The following is a 20,861-nucleotide window of genomic DNA, read 5'->3' as shown; positions in this document are numbered from 1 at the left end:
CGAACATTTGTGGGGGAGGTACCGGTAGGAGTGGACCGAGTGGAAATTTTGGACCGAATCGGTTGATCCGTTCGTGAGTTATCATGCGTTCCAGCCAGCCAGACAGACAGACAGACGGACGGACATGGCTAAATCAACTCCAGATTGTCTGAAACACATTTCGTCCAAACATACGTGGGGTCTAAAACCATTATTTCGATGAGGCACATTTTGCTCGTATGAAAGTGTATATTGAACTTTTTGTAGAAAATTAACTTATGTTGAAACTGAGGTATGGGGTACTGTAACTCGCGAACAGTTGTACTATACCATAACTTTTGAACGTATTTCGGTAAAATAAACTGTTTTAGCCCGATTCACCGATGGGTTTCTTAAAATAATAATTTGAGCGGAAGCTGTGGTCGTTTTAATGTAAAAAAAATAGGAAAAAATCGTTGAAGGAAACGAGTTTTTTGTGTTACTTTCCTATTAGTGGCTTTATAACACAATGCAAAACTTAATGCTCAAAGAAGAAGTTAAAGAATGCACTTCAGAGATGAGGTTTCTAATGTATGATTTTTAAATATATCCACTTTATATACCTCAAACGGATGCTGACATTTTAAAGACTGAAAAATGGGGTTTTTGGACTTTTTGCTCTAATTGCGACGCGCAGCCGGATTTATCTAAAAGCTTATTATGTGATGTAGTACTTGTAATGAGCATCAAAATTACATAATCTTAAAAAAAAACAAAAAATTATGACGGTTAATTTTTCACTAATCGAATTGTATGCTGGGTAAGGTCTCTACCAGCCCACCCATACCACCTCCTAATTCACATTTTGTTTTATTCTTCCCTCTTTTGACTTTACTCTTTATTTTAGATTCGTGTCTTTTTTTAGACCACACTGACCAAGTGATATTGGCGCCCTAATACTTTCCCCTAGTGTGTTACAATACATTGCCAAGGTGTGTGTGAGCGCTAGCTACTTTGTATTAATATGTTTTACGAACCAGACTCGCTGTAGCCCAGAGGGTAGCAACGTGGCTTCATACACCCGAAGTCCCAGGTTCGAGCCCAAGTCCGGGCATAAAATGTTTTTATTTTTTTCTCACATTTTGTTTTTTCTTGTTATGTTTTGAGCGTTTTCTATTCAATCTGTTATGCATAATCAGAAATCTTAATATCGTATTAGCCCAAAGTTGTTTTAAATAACCGTAAACAGTCCAATTTTGAGATGTTCCTCTGATAATGTTGGGGTGAATTTTATCTCTGCTTTCAAGAGAGGTTCACTGATTTCTCTGTACCAATCATCGATCTTTCTGTTCGTGTTTCTTGATCAGTACACATTAATTGCAGTAACCAAATCAGAATTTCCTAAGTTACTCCGCAAATAAAGTGAATTCATTAATTAAGGTTATTGTCAACCTTTTTATAATCAATTAATAAACTACAATAGCCAGAGTAAAATTGTAATAGTAATAAATCTTTAAAAAAAAATAACCAAAACTTGGTGAGAAATATTACTTTGGCCATTGTAATAATCAAGTGAAGAAAGCAAACACGTTACGGAAGAAAATTAAATACCTTAAAGAAATCCTGTGCAGGTAAAATCAGATTATTCAAGAAAAAAGTGGGTTTGTTAATAAATTTGATTTTTTTTTGTGTTCACAGCCCTCTGGCTTTTGGTTTTTACCAAAGCCAGTGTTTGTGGCCAATCACATGGCGAAAGAAGGGCTGCACAAATATTTCAAAGGAAATCTTTATTTATTCAAGAGCTACATTTAAATTAATCCTGCTAATTCATCAGCATTATGTCAATCCACGAATGAAAGGAACCCAGCAATTGAATTAGTTATTCTCACTGCCTTCAATGAAACAGATATCGACAAAAAAATCATAACTTCAATTGGTATTTTGTCGAAAGATCGCCATTACGTCATACTGATTTTTCGGACTTTTTATTATGAATAAATGAAATTCTTGTTAAATTAAATTTAACCATGCATCTATAAATAAGATAATTTTACGGTGGTGATGTGTAAGTAGAGTAAGTATTGTTCGAGTTAGGGGTCTTATTTAAAACGATCATGCCGATAAGACCAAGGATGGGTAGGGTTATGAGGCAGATGTTCCATACCATCAGGAACTAAATTGTTTTTCAGTTAAGAATATGATAGATATACTACCTTACTAAATGGGGTTTACTGTTTACTGTTACGCACATTCAATCCCTCTTCTTTTATTTATTTTTTCTTTTGTCAATTAATAGATACAGATATATGGGAGTCTTAAATTTTTTTGTTTATGTAGAGAGTAGGTGTTGTGTGATTACAAGGGGACACGAACCCCCCAATCGGCTGAAGCTGGCATATCATGGCTCCCAGTCCTCTTGTAGTTCATTGAACTTCAGAAATTAAATTTTATTAGTAATTACCCTACTACTCATACAGAGAGTTAGTTAGGAAACTGCTAGCTTCTCGTTTGTACATTACATACTCGCAATTTTTAATTTATAACTTGGGCGTGTAACCTTCAAAGGATCACGTCAATCTGCGCCCAAAGTCGAAATTTTTGTGCGTAATTTTTTTTTAAACCAGTTTTTTAGATTTAAGATTTACAAATGCCATTCGATTTCAGTGGAAACCCGCGTGAATTTAGTTTTTTTACGTTCTGAATCTAACAAGCTTTTGCGCGTCTAAATCCATCCACTAGATCGGCGGATATGATTTCGAAAATCTGCAAAAAATGTTTTTGAAAATATCGCGTATTTAGACTCGTTATAGATGTGTTATTCCTATTTAGATAAATAGAGCGAAACGCCTATTTAAAATGTGAGAAAACAGATATTGCAAAACGTTCGCGAATCCGGATATATGTATAATAGATTTTTTCTAAAAACTGAGTGCGATGCTACATCCACGGTTCTTGATGGATCGCATTGAAATGACATAGGGTGATGTATTTTTTAATTGTGATCATTGAAATCGGATGCGCATAAAATGCAAATGTACTTCGTGGAAATTATAAGCATTTTACTGTTTTTTGCACCCAAACATGCAACTGATGCTACATCGTGGTCGCCAAATGGAATTTCAGAAAGTGTATATCAAATAAGAGGGATTGATTCGCTGTTTTGGAAAATCGGATGCGCATCTTGTGATTTCCACTATTACGCGGTTTCTATGCGTTTCAAGTTTTGTAATATTTACTTTTACCTTATTTTATATCTCAATTGGAAGTCCTTGTGATTTAATATAATGATCTAAAATGTTCGCTAATAAGAGAACTATAAGCCAACATTTAGTTGCGACGAACTATCTGTTGTAATTTTTTAACATATTTTTTGTAAGTACAAACGGTATTATTTTAAAAAATATGTTTGTAAATACGTAAAACTTTGTAAGAAATTCGATTTTTCGCGAATCCGTTGAGACTTTTCATAAGTATTTTCCATCATCGCAAAGTGTAACAATTTTGTAAACAGTAATAGGATATAGCAGCTTATTATATTAAGGCGCGATTTTTTTTTCGAATTTTTTCTAATTATCAAAATGAAAACGCCTATATCTTTTGCGCGCAACGATCAAAGTTAGTTACAACAAGTAAAAAAGTATCAGTCGGCTTTGCCGACAGAGATATACCCTCAGCCTGTGCAAATTGAAACACTTTTTTTTCACAAAAAACTTATGTATTTAGGGGGTTTCAAAATTTTGGTCTAGTATGAACGACAAAAATGTTGATTAGGATTAATGTTCAGAAATTTAGCTGAAAAGGTACTTAAAGGAATGGAATGGGGTTTTTACACCCTTCGGGCTGTTTTCTCAAGAAGTATGGACTTGCCCCTAAAACAACTTTTAACACAGTAATTGAGGCAGGGAATGTAAGTTGCTTCAACAAAAAGCAAAGGGATTCAATAGCAGGTCTTAAAGTGAACTTATCCAAAATTTTGTGTGGGAGGTACGGAATGGAGTGGTCAAATATAGTCCATATTCGAACCTGATCTATATCTGGTAGATATTATGAGAATGTGGAGCAAATCGGTCACTCCCATCAAGAGTTATCGTGCCCACAATTTTTCCGAATATTTTTGAACTTTTGTGGGGTAGGTACCTGAAGAAGTGGAGCGATATGGCTTATCTACGAACTTAAACTAAGTTTGGAAACAATATTACGAAGGCCAAATTATGGCCGGAACCGGAATTTCCATTCGAGAATTATCTTGCGCTTCCACCCATAAACATGGTGTCATAGGGTTTGTTTTTCAACTTTCAGGCTATTTTTTCAGGAAGTATGGACTTGCCCCTGAGGAAACTTGTACCTTCGTATAGGGGACAGTGAATACAAGATGGTACAACAAAAACCAAGGCGATTCGAGAGCAGGTCCTAAACTGAACTTTTCCGAAATTTTGTGTGGGAATATTGAACCTCATCTAAGTCTGGTAGAAATTTCATAATGTGGAAAGTATGGACCAAATCGGTTACTCCCTTCAAGAGTTATCGTACGCACAAATTTTCCGAACATTTTCGAACTTCTGTGGGGGAGGTACCGGAAGGAGTGGACCGATATAATCCATCTTTGAACTTGAACTAAGTTTGGACAAAATATTACGAAAGCCAAATTTTGGACCGAATCGGCAGATCCGTTCGAGAGTTATCTTGCGCTCCAACCACTACACACGGTGTCATAGGGTTTTTTTCACCTTTCAGGCTATTTTCTCAGGAAGTATGGACTTGCCCCTAATGAAACTTACAGCGTCGTATAGAGGACAGCGAATACAACTTGCGTAAACAAAAATCATAGCGATTCGAGACCAGGTCCTAAACTGAACTTTTCCGAAATTTTGTGTGGGAGGTACCCGAAGGAGTGGACCGATTTAGTCCATATTGGAACCTAATCTAAGTTTGCTAGAAATTACACTATGTGCAAAGTATGGACCAAATCGGTTATTCCCTACAAGAGTTATCGTGCGCACAAGTTTTGCGACAATTTTTGAACATTTGTGGGGGAGGTACCTGAAGGAGTGGACCTATATGCCCATCTTCGAACTTAAATCGAATCTGGACAAAATATTTCGATACCCAAAATTTGAACCGAATCGATTGATCCGTTCGAGAGTTATCGTGCGCACCAGCCAGCCAGACAGACAGGCAGACGGACGGACATTGCTAGATCTACTCAAAATTGTCTGAAACGGATATCGTACAAACATACTTGGGGTCTAAAACCATTATTTCGATGAGGCACATTTTTGGTCGTATCAAAGTGTAAATACCCTTTAGCCTAAAGGCTGAGGGTATAAAAACAGATTTGGAATGCCGATTTTTTCTTAATCTATGTACCAAAAATCATTGATGTAGTATCAATTTTTTTTTTTATTTTTTTGAAATGGAAAAGACAATTTTAGACATTTTTCGTGATATACCATCGTTAGCATAAATGCTAAGGGTTATAAAAAGGAAAAAAAAATTTTTACAAAAAACTAACTTGTGCCGAAAATTTTTTATTACTTAAATCTAATAAACGTAATTTTAGTCATTAATAGGCAAAGGTTCATTCATTCCCGCTCCATAAAATCATTTTTGAGAAAAAAGTCGAAAAGTCATAATCCTAGTGTACATACCTTATTTGAAATACATATATAAATAAGCATACAGATGCAATGCAAATTCAAAAAAATTCATACGTTGCCTTATGCTTAACATTGCAAGCAAATACAAAAGTTCTTTCTTTAAAAAGAATATTTTTGCACTAATTAGCAACTTAATCTTTGGGTTTTTACGTGCTGCTGGGCCATACCCAGAGATAACGATTCGGATTAATAAGGCATGTATGTTCTACATGATCTTATTAATTGTTTTTGTACCCAAAAATATACCAAGCATTCTGTAGTATTTAGAATTCATATACATTTAATGATGTAGTTATTTACATTAAATACCCGTTATACGCGCATCTTGACATCAATAAAGATCATTTTTCCCTCATTACAATTCATCTAAACATTCACGAATTGTCATCCCTAGTTCTAGCTGTCCACTAAACTGGTCGTCATATCGCATCAAGTGTTTTGTCTAAATGAAGTCTGGTGCACGGTGGTGCGCCAATGAAGATGAAGCGACAATGACACTGAAAACAACACAAACAATAATTTAAACATCAACAACAACAAAACAAAAACTCAAACCCCATGTCGATATTCTGAGATATTGACAACAAGTTGAATAAGAAACCGGCAATATATTCATAAGATAAACAAACAAAGAGGAGTGAGATTACGGAGAAACAAGTTTCATACAATTACGTCAGTGTCATCAGTGGATTGAATTTCTGGGGAATCACTTGTTTTGTTGATACTTTTACAATAAAACCGGCAACAATAGCTATCATGTTGAAGACTATGGGTTTGGTTGTTGGGTGGTGCGTAGGAGGGGGGGATTGATGTAGACGCTGTGTAATATTCTCTTGTTGTGATCGCACAGACCCTGTAGTATAAAGCCGGCTCCAAAATTTGGAGTCCAAATAGATTTCTCTCGCTCTCTAAAAACACACACATACATACAAAAATACATAAATGCAATATGAACACGAAATGATCGGTTGATCAAGTTATTGATCAAATGAGCATATATGAGAAATCGCCTACGGCCAAGTTAATAAAATTAAGTCTCTTTTTCTCTTATCAGTAAATTGTGTTGGACATTTAGAAGATGGGTGTACCTTTTTTGGTACCATGCAGTGGCGAACATTTATGAAAGAATCTATTTCACTTTGGTGGGTTGTAAAATCCATAAAAGTATGTATAATAATATATGTATAATATAATTAAGTTGGTAAATAATAAGCAGAACAAGTAAGAAAGTATCAGTCAGCTGTGCTGACCTCAGCCTCTGACCAGTCATGTACATTAAAATAGCAACAAGTAAAAAAGTATCAGTCGGCTTTGCCGACAGAGATATACCCTAAGCCTGTGTGGATTGAAATACTTTTTTCCCAAAAAAAAAAAAAAAAAAAAACACGTATGTATAAGCGCAAAAATTTGCGGGGATATCGACAGATAGGGCTTTTTTAGCATACTAGCCTACAAAAAACATAATATCGCAATAAACAGTAAGGATCCTCGAACAGACCCTTAACCACACAAAAATGTTGAACATTTGTGTGGGTGGTACCCCAAGGATCGGACAGATAGGGCCCAAATTTGAATATAAACTTACTTTCGACAATATTTAGAGATCCAAAGTTTGGACCAAATCGGTTGCTACGTCTATGAGATATCGCGCGTACCATTTTGGCGAATAGTTTCGAACTTTTGTGGGGGAGGTACCGGAAGAAATATTACGATATCCAAAGTGTGGACGAGCTCCCCAATTACTACATATGGCGCCATAGGGGTGTTTACAACTTTCGGGCTGTTTTCTCAAGAAGTATGGACTTGCCCCAGAAAAAACGTTTACTGTCGTAATTGAGGCAGCGAATGCAATTTGCTTCAACAAAAAAAGTGATTCGATTGTAGGTCTTAAAGTAAATTTATCCAAAAATTTGATGTGGGAGGTACCCGAAGGAGTGGGCAAATACAGTCCATATTCGAACCTAGTCTATATCTGGTAGATATATTAGGATGTGTAAAGTATGTGGTACCACCGTGGTGCAATGGTATCACACCCGCCTTGCACGCTGAAGGTCGTGGGTTCGATTCCCCGGCCCGTCAACATCAAAATTTTCAACGGTGGCAAAATACCCCTCAGTAATGTTGGCGACACTTCCTGAGTATTTCAGCCATGTAAAACTTCTCTACAAGGTGGTGTCTTAAGACACGCCGTTCGGACTCGGCGATAAACTGTAGGTCCCATATCATTGAGCTAAATATGAATCGGGGTGCACTCATTGATATGAGAGAAGTCTCCCTTGTCCCGTATGGGATGTTTGTGGAACAATTATATTATAAGTATGGATCAAATCGGTGTCTCCCATCAAGAGTTATCGTGCGCACAATTTTTCCGAACTTTTTTGAACTTTTGTGGGGGAGGTAACTGAAGGAGTGGACCGATATGGCTTATCATCGAACTTAAACTAAGGTTGCACAAAATATTACGAAGGCCACATTTTGGACCGAATTGACAGATCCGTTCGAGAGTTATCTTGCGCTCCAACCACTACACACGGTGTCATAGGGATTTTTTGCAACTTTCAGGCTATTTTCTCAGGAAGTATGGACTTCCCCCTGATGAAACTTGTACCGTCGCATGGGTGGCAGTGAATACAAGCTGCTACTACAGAAATCAAAGCGATTCGATTGCAGGCCCTAAACTGAACTTTTCCGAAATTTTGTGTGGGAGGTACCCGAAGTAGTGGACCGATTGAGTCAATATTGAAACCTTATCTATGTCTGGTACACATTTCACGATGGGCAAAGTATGAACCAAATCGGTTACTCCCTTCAAGAGTTATCGTGTGCACAAATTTTCCGAACATTTTCGAACTTTTGTGGGGGAGGTACCGGAAGGAGTGAACCGATATAGCTCATCTTCCAACTTAAACTAAGTTTGGACAAAATATTACGAAAGACAAAATTTGAACCGAAATTTGAACAGCCAGCCAGACAGACAGACGGAAGGACATAGCTAAATCAACTCCAAATTGTCTGAAACACGTTTCGTCCAAACATACTTGGGGTCTAAAACCATTATTTCGATGAGGCACATTTTTCCCGTATGAAAGTGTATATACCCTTTCTAGCCTAAAGGCTGACGGTATAAAAACTGGGTCAGCTTAAACCGGGTTTGACTCTTCGATCGCGATACTTCAAAAAAGGCGACTTCATTCTAAATGGCATAAAGACAATTCTTCTAGACAATTCTTAAATCTACAACTTTCACTTTAGCCGTCTTGATAAAAAAAAATCCAAAAAACTGAATAGGACTTCCAAAAATGGCCTTTGACCCCGAATAGCTTTTTTTGAACACATGGGATCGATGAGGACTTTTAGGACATTGCTTCTAATGGTAAACCCCAGCTTTCCATCAAAATTCAGCTTTGAGGAAATTTTTGCTATTTCCTACTTATACACATGTCTATTTTGACTGTACTATAAAAATATTGATTTAGTATCAAGAGTTTACTTAAAAATACGTGGAATCTGTGGGTACCGTAATATGTGGGGCTGTACCAAATCATTGACATACATATCGCTCATTTACACAAAGAGTGACATAACTCTGAGTTAGCATTTTTTATTTTTTCTACGACTTCTGTTTTATCTCGTGTCCAATTTTCATGCTGATGCCTCTAAAATTCAACGAGTTACAGCACATTTACTACGAGCTTGGCATAATTCAACAAAAAAATTTTTAGAGTTTATAAAGCATTAAAACACTTCAAATCATGCTTGATCTTGAAGAGAAATTTAACACTGATATCTGGCTAGCTGTTTACAAAATATGGTCCAAGAAGTTATTTTAGTTTTTGTGTAATAATCTTTTTAAGTTGGGAAGTCAAATTTCAATCGCCAACTTAAAACGCGCTTTTCTCGAAACTGGATTTTTAGAGATGTGTCACTCTTTGAGTAAATGAGCGATATGTACACCAACAATACTTGTGCCGGCAGGGTGTTTTGAAGCTCTTGGAAAACAATTGTGCCATTATAAAGGTGGCAGCTAGGACAAAAAAAAAATTGATGTGGCCTTCTTAAACTTCACTTTTTCCGAATTATGTGTGGGAGGTAGCCGAAGGAGTGGACCGATATAGGCCATATTAGAACCGGGTCTACATCTTGAAGGAATAATACGATGTGCAAAGTTTGGACAACATTTAACGGAAAAAGGAGTGGACCGATATGGTCCATCTTCGAGCTTAAACTAAGTTTGGGCAAAATATTACGAAGGGCAAAAGTTGGTTCGAGTCGGTTGATCCGTTCGAGAGGTATGGTGCGTGCCAACCAGACAAACAGGGCTTAATCGACTCCAAATTGGCTAAAACGAATTTCGTGTTAACATACTTGGTGTCTGAAACCATTTGTTCGATAAGTGAAAGTAAAAAAAAAAAATAGCTTCCTTAAAGCCAAGGTTTGCGCTATTATAATACGCGAACTACTGCAGTTTACCAATAATTATGACTGTTGCTGGATCAAATTAAGTGTTTTTAACAAAGCTAAAAAATTTGACTAAAAAGTTAATGCGCGTTTAAGCTATGATCGCAAAATTGAATAAAAATAGGTAAAAATACGTTGAAGCTAACGATGTTTTTTACGTTGTTATACGATTGCCGGTTAAACCAATCAAATGACGGACATATGCCCAAAGAGGAAGTAGAAGAATATAAAATCAAGATTACAGCTCTAATGTATCACGTTTGAAAATCTCCACTGCATCCACCTTTCATGGATGCTGACATTCGGAAGCCGAATTTTATGTGTTTTTGATATGGCAGCGACGCGCATTCGCCTATTTCTAAAAACCAATTATAGGATTAAAGTACTCGCGATTACAAATAATTTAATTTGTTTAATGACTATGTAGCAAAGACAGCATCACAGTAATCCACTGCCAAAGGCCAAAATATAGTGCGATATTTTTTTCTAAAAGCCTTATTTTTTGTGTATAGTATTTGCAATATCCGTTTGGGTTTGCTGATACCCCTAATGTTTTAGTTTTCTGACGGTCCGGACCATATAAATTATAAATCGTGAAGATACACCGCCTTGCACGCAGAAGGTCGTGGGTTCGATTCCCCGGCCAAGCAACATCAAAGAATTTTCAACGGTGGCAAAATACGCCTCAGTAATGTTGGCGACTTTTCCTGAGTAGTTCAGTCTTGAATAACTTCTCCACAAGTGGTGTCTTAAGACACGCCGTTCGGACTCGACGATAAACAGTAGGTCCCATATCATTGAACTAAATATGAATCGGGATGCAGAGAAGTCTCCCTTGTCCCGTATGGAATGTTGTGGAACAATGTTTTGTTGTGAAGATCCATCCACTAGAATGGGGGAAAAATGTGCGAAAAATGTTTTTGAAAATATCGCGGATTTCATTGTGTTTTCTGTGGATCGTTTCCTTTCCCATAAAGAAACTGACACATCTTCGAGATATACCCTCAGCATGGGCAAATTGAAACACTTTTTTCACAAAAAACTTATGTAGTTAGGGGGTTTCAAAATTTTGGTCGTATGTACCGACAAAAATGTTGATTAGGATTAAAGTTCAAAATTTTTGCGGAAAAGGTACTTAAAGGAATGGACCGACATAGACCATGGGGGTGCCACAGGGGGTTTTTACACCCTTCGGGCTGTTTTCTCAAGAAGCATGGACTTGCCCCTGAAATAACTTTTACCATCGTAATTGAGGCAGCGAATGTAAGTTGCTACAACAAAAATCAAAGTGATTCAATAGCAGGTCTTAAAGTGAACTTATCCAAAATTTTGTGTGGAAGGTACGGGATGGAGTGGACAAATATAGTCCATATTCGAACCTGATCTATATCTGGTAGATATTATGTGAATGTGTAAAGTATGGACCAAATCGGTCACTCCCATCAAGAGTTATCGTCCGCACAATTTTTCCGAATATTTTTTAACTTTTGTGGGGTAGGTACCTGAAGGAGTGGACCGATATGGCTTATCTTCGAACTTAAAGTAAGTTTGGAAACAATATTACGAAGGCCAAATTTTGGCCGGAATCGGCATTTCTGTTCGAGAATTATCTTGCGCTTCCACCCATAAACAGGTGTGATAGGGTTTGTTTTTCAACTTTCAGGCTATTTTTCAGGAAGTATGGACTAGCCCCTGAGGAAACTTGTACCTTTGTATAGGGGACAGTGAATACAAGATGTTACAACAAAAACCAAGGCGATTCGTGAGCAGGTCCTAAACTGAACTTTTCCGGAATTTTGTGTGGGAGGTACTCGAAGGAGTAGGATATTGTGTGGGAGGTACTCGAAGGAGTTTACCGATTGAGTCCATATTGGAACCTCATCTAAGTCTGGCAGAAATTTCATAATGTGCAAAGTAATGACCAAATCGGTAACTTCCTTCAAGAGTTATCGTACGCACAAATTTTCTGAACATTTTCGAACTTTTGTGGGGGAGGTACCGGAAGGAGTGGACCGATATAATCCATCTTTGAACTTGAACTAAGTTTGGACAAAATATTACGAAAGCCAAATTTTGGACCGAATCAGCAGATCCGTTCGAGGGTTATCTTGCGCTCCAACCATTACACACGGTGTCATAGGGCTTTTTGTAACTTTCAGGCTATTTCCTCAGGAAGTATGGACTTGCCCCTAATGAAAATTACAGCGTCGTATAGAGAACAGCGAATACAACTTGCGTAAACAAAAATCAAAGCGATTCGAGACCAGGTCCTAAACTGAACTTTTCCGAAATTTTGTGTGGGATGTACCCGAAGGAGTGGACCAATTGAGTCCATATTGAAACCTCATCTAAGTTTGGTAGAAATTACACGATGTGTAATAACCGATTTGTGTATGGACCAAATCGGTTATTCCCTACAAGAGTTATCGTGCGCACAAGTTTTACGACAATTTTTGAACATTTGTGGGGGAGGTACCTGAAGGAGTGGACCTATATGGCCCATTTTCGAACTTAAATCGAATCTGGACAAAAAAATTCCATACCCAAAATTTGAACCGAATCGATTGATCCGTTCGAGAGTTATCGTGCGCACCAGCCAGCCAGACAGACGGACAGACAGACAGACAGACAGACAGACGGACGGACATTGCTAGATCTACTCAAAATTGTCTGAAACGGATATCGTACAAACATACTTGGGATCTAAAACCATTATTTCGATGAAGCACATTTTTGGTCGTATCAAAGTGTAAATACCCTCTTTAACCTAAAGACTGAGGGTATAATAATTTAGCGGTATTAGAGCTGTATCCCATTTAACCCAAAAAATAGAGCTATGTGAGCTTTTCCGTGAAATTTAACTAAAAAAAGAAAAATAACTCCGACCTATTTTGCCTACACTTTCTTCAACTAACTCACAAAATAAATTTGAAAAAATATTTTCTCTTACAAAAATTTTATAAATTTGCTCAATATATTTTTTTGTTGTATTTGCTATAATATGCAAAACGCTAAACAATTTGCTAAAGTTTAAGTTTTATTTGAATCTTCGAGATGTTTAGATTACGTACATATTTTTAAAATATTTTTCAGATGCATAAATAGCTTGAATTTTATTAAAACAAGTAGAAAACTACCAACTGTTTATACCCTCCACCATAATATGGAGGGTATAATTAAATTCGTCATTCCGTTTGTAACACATCGAAATATTCATCGGAGACCCTACAAAGTATATATGTATATTCTTGATCAGTATATACATATGATCTAACTCATAATATAGCACCCATAGAACGGTAACTCCCGATATTCGGTATTTTGAAGGTTATGGCCACAATAATCCATCGAAATTTGGTATTTAGTCTTCGTTGGGGGTATTGAACTTTCCCCTCTAAATTTTCCAGTATAGCTACACGCCTTCATATAGTCGCCATAGAACGATACATCCCGATTGTCGGTATTTTTAAGGTTGTGGCTTCAATATTCCACAGAAATGGCTGAAATTTGGTATTTAATCTACGTTGGAGGTAAAAACCTTTCCGATTGAAATTCGTCGGTATAGGTCCACGTTTCGATATATGCCCCATAGAACAGTACCACCCGATTTTCGTAATTCTGAAGGTTGTGACGTCAATATCGCACCGAAATTACTGAAATTTGTTATATAGTCTTGCATGGAGTTATAAAATATTCCACAAGAGAATTAGCAGTATAGGTCCAGGTCTACCTATATTCACCATAGAAGCGTACATCTTGACTTTCAGTATTTTTTAGGTTTTGGCCACATTATCTTTCCGAAATATCAGAAATTAGTTTTTTAGTCTTCTTTGAGTCTAAGAACTTTCAACCAGAAATTTGTCGGTATACATGGACCGACGTTTTTATATATCCCTCATAGAACGGTACCTCCCGAATTTCGGTATTCTGAAGGTTAGCGACATTGTTTTAACGAAATTGCTTCATAAACGGAAGGAGAGTAATTATTCCATTTTACTTCAATACAACTCGTGGTGGAGGGTATAGCAGGCTCGGCCCGGCCGAACTTTACGCTGCACAGTGGTTCAAAATCGTTTTTTTTTTCTGGTAAAAAGTCAGTAACTTTTGAAAGGATAGAGATATTTTCATAATTCTTTTTTTGTTCGACAGATAGTAACACTGTCAGCTTTCCGACTTTAAAATTAATTTTTAAAGCGACTCTTTAAAGCTTAACAAAAACACTGAACACAATATCTGTAATAGTTTCTGAAAAATAGCTGTTTCTTTCCCCAGAAAATTACATATTATCCAAGATTGGAAAACATTTTTCGTCTTTAGGAGCAGGCCACGCCCACACTTTCCAATTTTTTTATCTAAATTTTTTGGTTTCCTTAGTTTCAATATGTTTACTATCCCATATTGAAAATAATAATCGGTGACAACAAAAAAGCGGGGTTTTGGCCAAGAAAATCGTTTTCTGAACCACAGTGCGCCGTTCTTGCTTGTTTGAATTCTTTCTTAATTTCAGCGAAAATGTACAACATTTTCACTAAGGTTATGTGATCTCAGCAAACATATAATCTGTAGTAAATTATATAACAATGTTTCTCAATAAAATGAGTAGCGTTTTCTTAAGATTTGTTCTTATAATCCGAATTGAAACCGCCATTGCACAGTGAATCCACCCATTGGCCAAAAATAAAAAAATGAGTGTCAAAATGTTGGTACAACATCTGGCAACTCTGATAGCTATGAGATGGACCTTTTTAAAAATATATTAGTTTTTGTTTCATTCGAACGCGATCTTCTTAAGAATAGCTTCAAAAGTCGGAACATGTGACTACTATTTTTTGTTGTAAGTACAACCTATATTTTAAGTGCAAGTAAATATATTCAAAATATCGCGAATCTTACACGTATAGCAAAATATTATAGTGGATTTTGAAGGTGGAGGTAATAGCTTAATTTTCATTAAAAAAATAGTGTTTTAGCGTGTTGTGGAATTCTAGTTAACTGCATATTTTCTTAGTGTATTTTGTAATGCCAATTCGATCATATACTTAAATTTGACCTAAGGTTTTAGTCATGATGCCCACCAGTGCCCACCTCTGGAATAATTTTCCAAAGTAGGTCATGGGTTTGAGATTATTCAGTATTAAAATCAGCTGTCATCTAGTGCCAGACTATAAATTGTGGGTCGCTGACTAAAGCTGCCCTAGAATACGGTTTCTATGAATATATTAGCGTATAACTCTGTTATCTGACCACGTACATTAACATAATTGTCATCAGTGGCAAGATGAAGAAATCTTCTTCCAAATTTGTCTTAAGTTGGCGGTACGTGCTTTCCAGGAAGAACGCTATAAGATCTATATTAAAAATTTTACCAATTTTCAGACAATAAAGTTTTTTTTCAACCGCTAAATTGGTTGGATTTTATGTTGTTTTGGAGATTGTTTTGTTTCCCCAAGCCTATTTTTGCATCATAAGATAATCGGGACCTTTGTTCATGTCATTTTGTATTAACAGCATAATACAATTCTTACCGTATACCACCTCCAGAGGTGAAAGCGGGGAGAATGTTACGCTCGTGGTTTCTTAAAACACTCTTCGCAGCGGCGCATTGGCTTGATTTTTACACTCTAAATATTTTTGGCCACTTTCTCCATACAAGTGGATCCACTGTGCATTGCATATTTACATACATATATTCTTTATCATCATAAAATTCGATGTTTGTACGTCAGTTTGTTGAAATCAAGATACAGCTCGGTTTTAGACCCCAAGTATGTTTGGACGAAATTCGTTTCAGACAACTTGGAGTCGATTTAGCCATGTCCGTCCGTCTGTTGATTGTAATATGTCCAAACTTACTTTAAGTTTGAAGATAGGCCATATTGGTCCACTCCTTCGGGTACCTCCCCCACAAAAGTTCAACATAGCCAACCAAAATATTAACGCATCGAAATAATCATTTGCGACCCTATAAAACGGAGATAGGACGCTGAAATTTTGGGAAGATGCGTCTTTTGTTTGCAGGCATGTCAAGTTCGATGGTGGGCTATATCGGTCCATATAACGGTACCGCCCGATTTCAGATATTTTGCGGTTTTTAGTCACATTTTCAAACCGAATTAGCTATAATTTGACATTTGAAGTTCTCAGTAGCCACGAAACTTCTCCACCAAAAATTGTCAATATAGGTCAATGTTTTGGTATAGCCCCAAGATAACGGTACCTCCCGATTTTCGGTTTTTTGAGAATGTTGGCTAAAATTTTTAACCGAACTAGCTGTAATTTGACATTTGAGGTTCTCAGTAGCCAAGAAATGTTGTCCACCAAAAATTGTCAACATAGGGCCATGTTTTGGTATAGCCCCCATATAACGGTAACTCAAAATTTTCGGTATTTTGAGAATTTTAGCTACAATTTTTATTTTATTTGACATTTGAGGTACTCAGTAGCCACGAAACTTCTCCACCAAAAATTGTCAACATAGGTCCATGTTTCGGTATAGCCCCCATATAACGGTAACTCCAAATTTTCGGTATTTTGAGAATTTTAGCTACAATTTTTAACCGAACTAGTTGCAATTTGACATTTGAGGTTCTCAGTAGCCACGAAACTTCTCCACCAAAAATTGTCAACATAGGTCCATATTTTGGTATAGCCCCCATATAGCGGTAACTCCCGATTTTCTGTATTTGGAGAATTTTAGCTACAATTTTTAACCGAACTAGTTGCAATTTGACATTTGAGGTTCTCAGTAGCCACACAACTTCTCCACAAAAAATTTTCAACATAGATCCACGTTTTGGTATAGCTCCCAAGTAACGGTACCTCCCGATTTTCGGTGTTCTGAGGATTTTAGCTACAATTTTTAAAAGAACTAGCTATAATTTGACATTTTTATGTTCCCAGTGGCCACGAAACTTCTCCACCAAACTCGTCAACATAGGTCCATATTTTGTTATAGCCCCCATATAATGGTACCTCCAGTGTTTTGAGGTTCTACATTGTTTGATGGAACTACCCTCAATTTGACTTTTGAGGTTTCCTGCAGTTATACAACTTTTCCACCAAAAATTATAAAGACAGGTCGACACTTTGAAATAGCCCCGTAGGTGGTACCTTTCACCTGGCTTAACACATTTTTTGGATTAGATTAGATAATTAAGGATAATTGGAGTATCTATCCATGATCGAAAATGTTTTCAAACTAAAATTGTGAAAGGACACCAATTATTCCATTTTATTTAAGACTATTTTATTCTTCGCCAGGGGTACAAAATATTTCCTTTAAGAATTTTCGGTCCCCATATAATGGGTGCCAGCGTGGTGCAATGGTATGCACACCCGCCTTGCATACATAAGGCCGTGGGTTCGATTCCCCGGCCAGGCAACATCAAAACACTTTTCGACGGTGGCAAAATACCCCTCAGTAATGTTGGCGACATTTCCTGAGTATTTCAGCCATGTAAAACTCCTCTTCAAAAGTGGTGTCTTAGACACGCCGCTCGGACTCGGCGATAAACTGTAGGTCTCATATGATTGAGCTAATATGAATCGGGGTGCACTCATTGATATGAGAGAAGTCTCCCTTGTCCCTTATGGGATGTTTGTGGAACAATTATATTTATATATAATGTTTTTGGTATTAAACAAGTTTTAGCCACATTATCCTACGTAAGCGACTTAAATTTGACATTTAGTCTTCGATATGGGAATACAAGATTACTACAGAGAATTGTGAGTATAGATGGAAATTTTAGTATTGTCGTATATTAGAGGTACACCCTATTTTAGAATTTTTTTTTATGATACAAAGATAGCAAAAATTCATAAGATGTAAGGTTCCAAGAGGTCAGAAAATGTTCTTTAACAAAAATTAGAGCCATATATTCACATTTTGGTGTGACCCCATATAGTGGTTCCTTCCGATAGTTCCTCGTACAGATTTTGAAAATTTTGGCCCTGTTGTTCTTTCTTGTTTAAATACGTTTTGTGTATTACTCTGCATTTAACAATATTATTAGTGTGATTTCAATATTCACTTATGTATTTCATCGAATATTGAATGAAATAATTCACTGTAGTAATGAAACTGTTCATAGAACCAATGCAAAAATTGTTAGATTACTTGTGCGAGAGAAAACACATATAGTCCACATAATCTAAGTATTTATTATTCATCCAGTACAGTTGTGAAGAACTAAGAGTTCGGATTATTTTCTGGGATGGTCCTTTTATTCAATGCTTCCAATATAGTCCTGGAGAAGCGCCATTCTATCACCTGTTTTATTATGACCCATGGAGGCCTATGGTACACACATATCGTCGGTGTCATGCTTATGTGTTCCATACGTCATTTTCGCGTTTTGAGATAATCGCATTTTAATATATTGCGTTGCACAGTGGATGCATTCCTTTAGGGCAGTGCGACAAAAATATTAAATATTGGTATATCATCTTAAAACTTTAAGGACTGTGTATTTATCACTACGCAAGAATCATCACAAATTTTGAGCATGATCGGGCATGCTTAAGTATCATTTCGATGCTAAAACCATATAAATACATATCAAATAATAGTACCACTTAATGTTGTATTAAAAATAAATGTAAAAAAAGTAAAAAAGTATCCGTCGGCTTTGCCGACTCAGATATACCCTTAGTCTGTGTGATTTGAAAATCTGTTTTTCACAGAAAACTATGTATTTAGATGGTTTTCAGAATTCTGTGCCCTCTAATTCGACGTATGAACTTGCCGACAAAAATATGGATTTTGATTAAAGTTCACAAGGTTTCGGAGGAGGTACCCGAAGGAATGGACGTATGTACTCCATTTTGTAAGTGGGTCTTATTGTGAGAGTTATTACTGTCGATAGATTTTGCACCACCACTCATTTCAGTCGATCACTGTTTAATTTAGAGCCATTATACCAGGAAGCATGGACTTGCCCACGAAAAACATGATATCGCTGTAAACAGGACAACAAGGACTACCTTCGGTAAAAATTTCCAAATGATCCTCGGACAGACCTTAAACTGCACTTATACAAAAATGTTGAACTTTTGTGAGGGAGGTACCCTAAGAAGTGGATCGATATGGCCTAGTTTCGAGTTTAAACTAAGTTTGGACAAAATATTACGAGATCCAAAGTTTGGACCAAATCGGTTGCTCCGTTTATGAGATATCGAGCGTTACATGTTATTGAATATTTTTGAACTTTAAAGGGGGAGGTACCGGAAGGAGTGGACCGATATGTACCATCTTTACTCTATTTAAGATTCGGAGAAATATTACGATATGCAATGTTTGGACCAAAGCAGTACCAAAAATTGTAGGGTTAGGGAGTTTTTTTTACAGAATTTAGGCCCTTTTCCAAATTCTTCATTTAGAGGTTATATCACAAAATTGGTTACACCATGTTCATCCGCAAATTTCCGCAGCTAACTTATACATTTTTTAAATCTTGACACCTAAAGCTAGAGAAAAATGCTAATGAGGCGGCGGAGATCGGTAGCGATACTAGTTAAAAGCTTATGGGAAGTTTGTCAAAAAACCAAAATATTACATACTTAAACATATTTTGTTGGCTGTTATTATTAATACACAAGGATCACTATGCACAGATGAAATGATATAGAAAATAAGCTCATATCTTGAATAACAACTTCCATTTTATAAATAGTTATATATATCTGATTTCATATATATTTTTGTTTTATTTGTAAAGCACTTTATTTTTTCCGTTTTCAACGCACTATTTTTAAGAATGAGCACATATGTTTACGATGCTCCCATCAGAATATACCGTTATAAATTGTCAAAACATTGTTAGTACAGTGAATTTTGGAATGATTATAACACTTTAACGCTCATAAAAGTGTTATACGCAGACATAACATTTTTCATTTTTGTCCCATGGGCGCATCCACTGTGCGTTGCGTTGTTTATATTTATACCCTACACCACTATGTGGTAAGGGGTATTATGTGTTAGTGCATTTGTATGTAACATACAAAAGGAAGCGAGATAGACCCATAGTTCCTTCTAGGGATATACATAGAATCACTTTCTGAGTCGATTTATGCATGTCCGTCCGTCCGTCCGTTCGCAACATACAGGTCGCATTTGTTGACCGTTTTCGCTGAAAATTGGGGAATACCATTATTTTAGCCGTCGGAAGATCAAGTTCGAAGATGGGCTATATAGGTCCAAGTTTTGGTATAGCCCCCATATAACGGTACCTCCCGATTTAAGGTATTTTAAGGATCTTAGCCGCATTTGTTGCCCAAACTAGCTGAAATTTTACATTTGAGGTTCCCAATGGCCGCGAAATTGCTCCACTAAAAATTGTCAATATAGGTCCACGGTTCGGTATAGTCCCCATATAACGATACATCCCGATTTAAGGTATTTTAAGGATCTTAGCCGCATTTGTTGCCCAAACTAGCTGAAATTTTACATTTGAGGTTCCCAATGGCCGCGAAATTGCTCCACTAAAAATTGTCAATATAGGTCCACGGTTCGGTATAGTCCCCATATAACGATACCTCCCGATTTAAGGTATTTTAGGGATCTTAGCCACATTTTTTGCTTGAACTAGCTGAAATTTTACATTTGTGGTTCCCAGTGGCCACGAAATTTCGCCACTTAAAATTGTTAAGATAGGTCCATTTTTTTGTAGCCCCCACTCCCGATTTTAGGTATTTTAACGATTTTCCCCAAATATGGCTCCAATTTGCCATTCGGAGTTTAATGAGTTCAAAAAATTTACTTTAATGTTTGTTTTGGGTTATTAA

This window comes from Musca autumnalis, unplaced genomic scaffold, assembly GCF_047663935.1.
Source record: "Musca autumnalis isolate F117 unplaced genomic scaffold, ASM4766393v1 scaffold_2, whole genome shotgun sequence".
In the NCBI taxonomy this organism is placed as follows: domain Eukaryota; kingdom Metazoa; phylum Arthropoda; class Insecta; order Diptera; family Muscidae; genus Musca; species Musca autumnalis.
Note: the sequence above shows the minus strand (reverse complement) of the source record.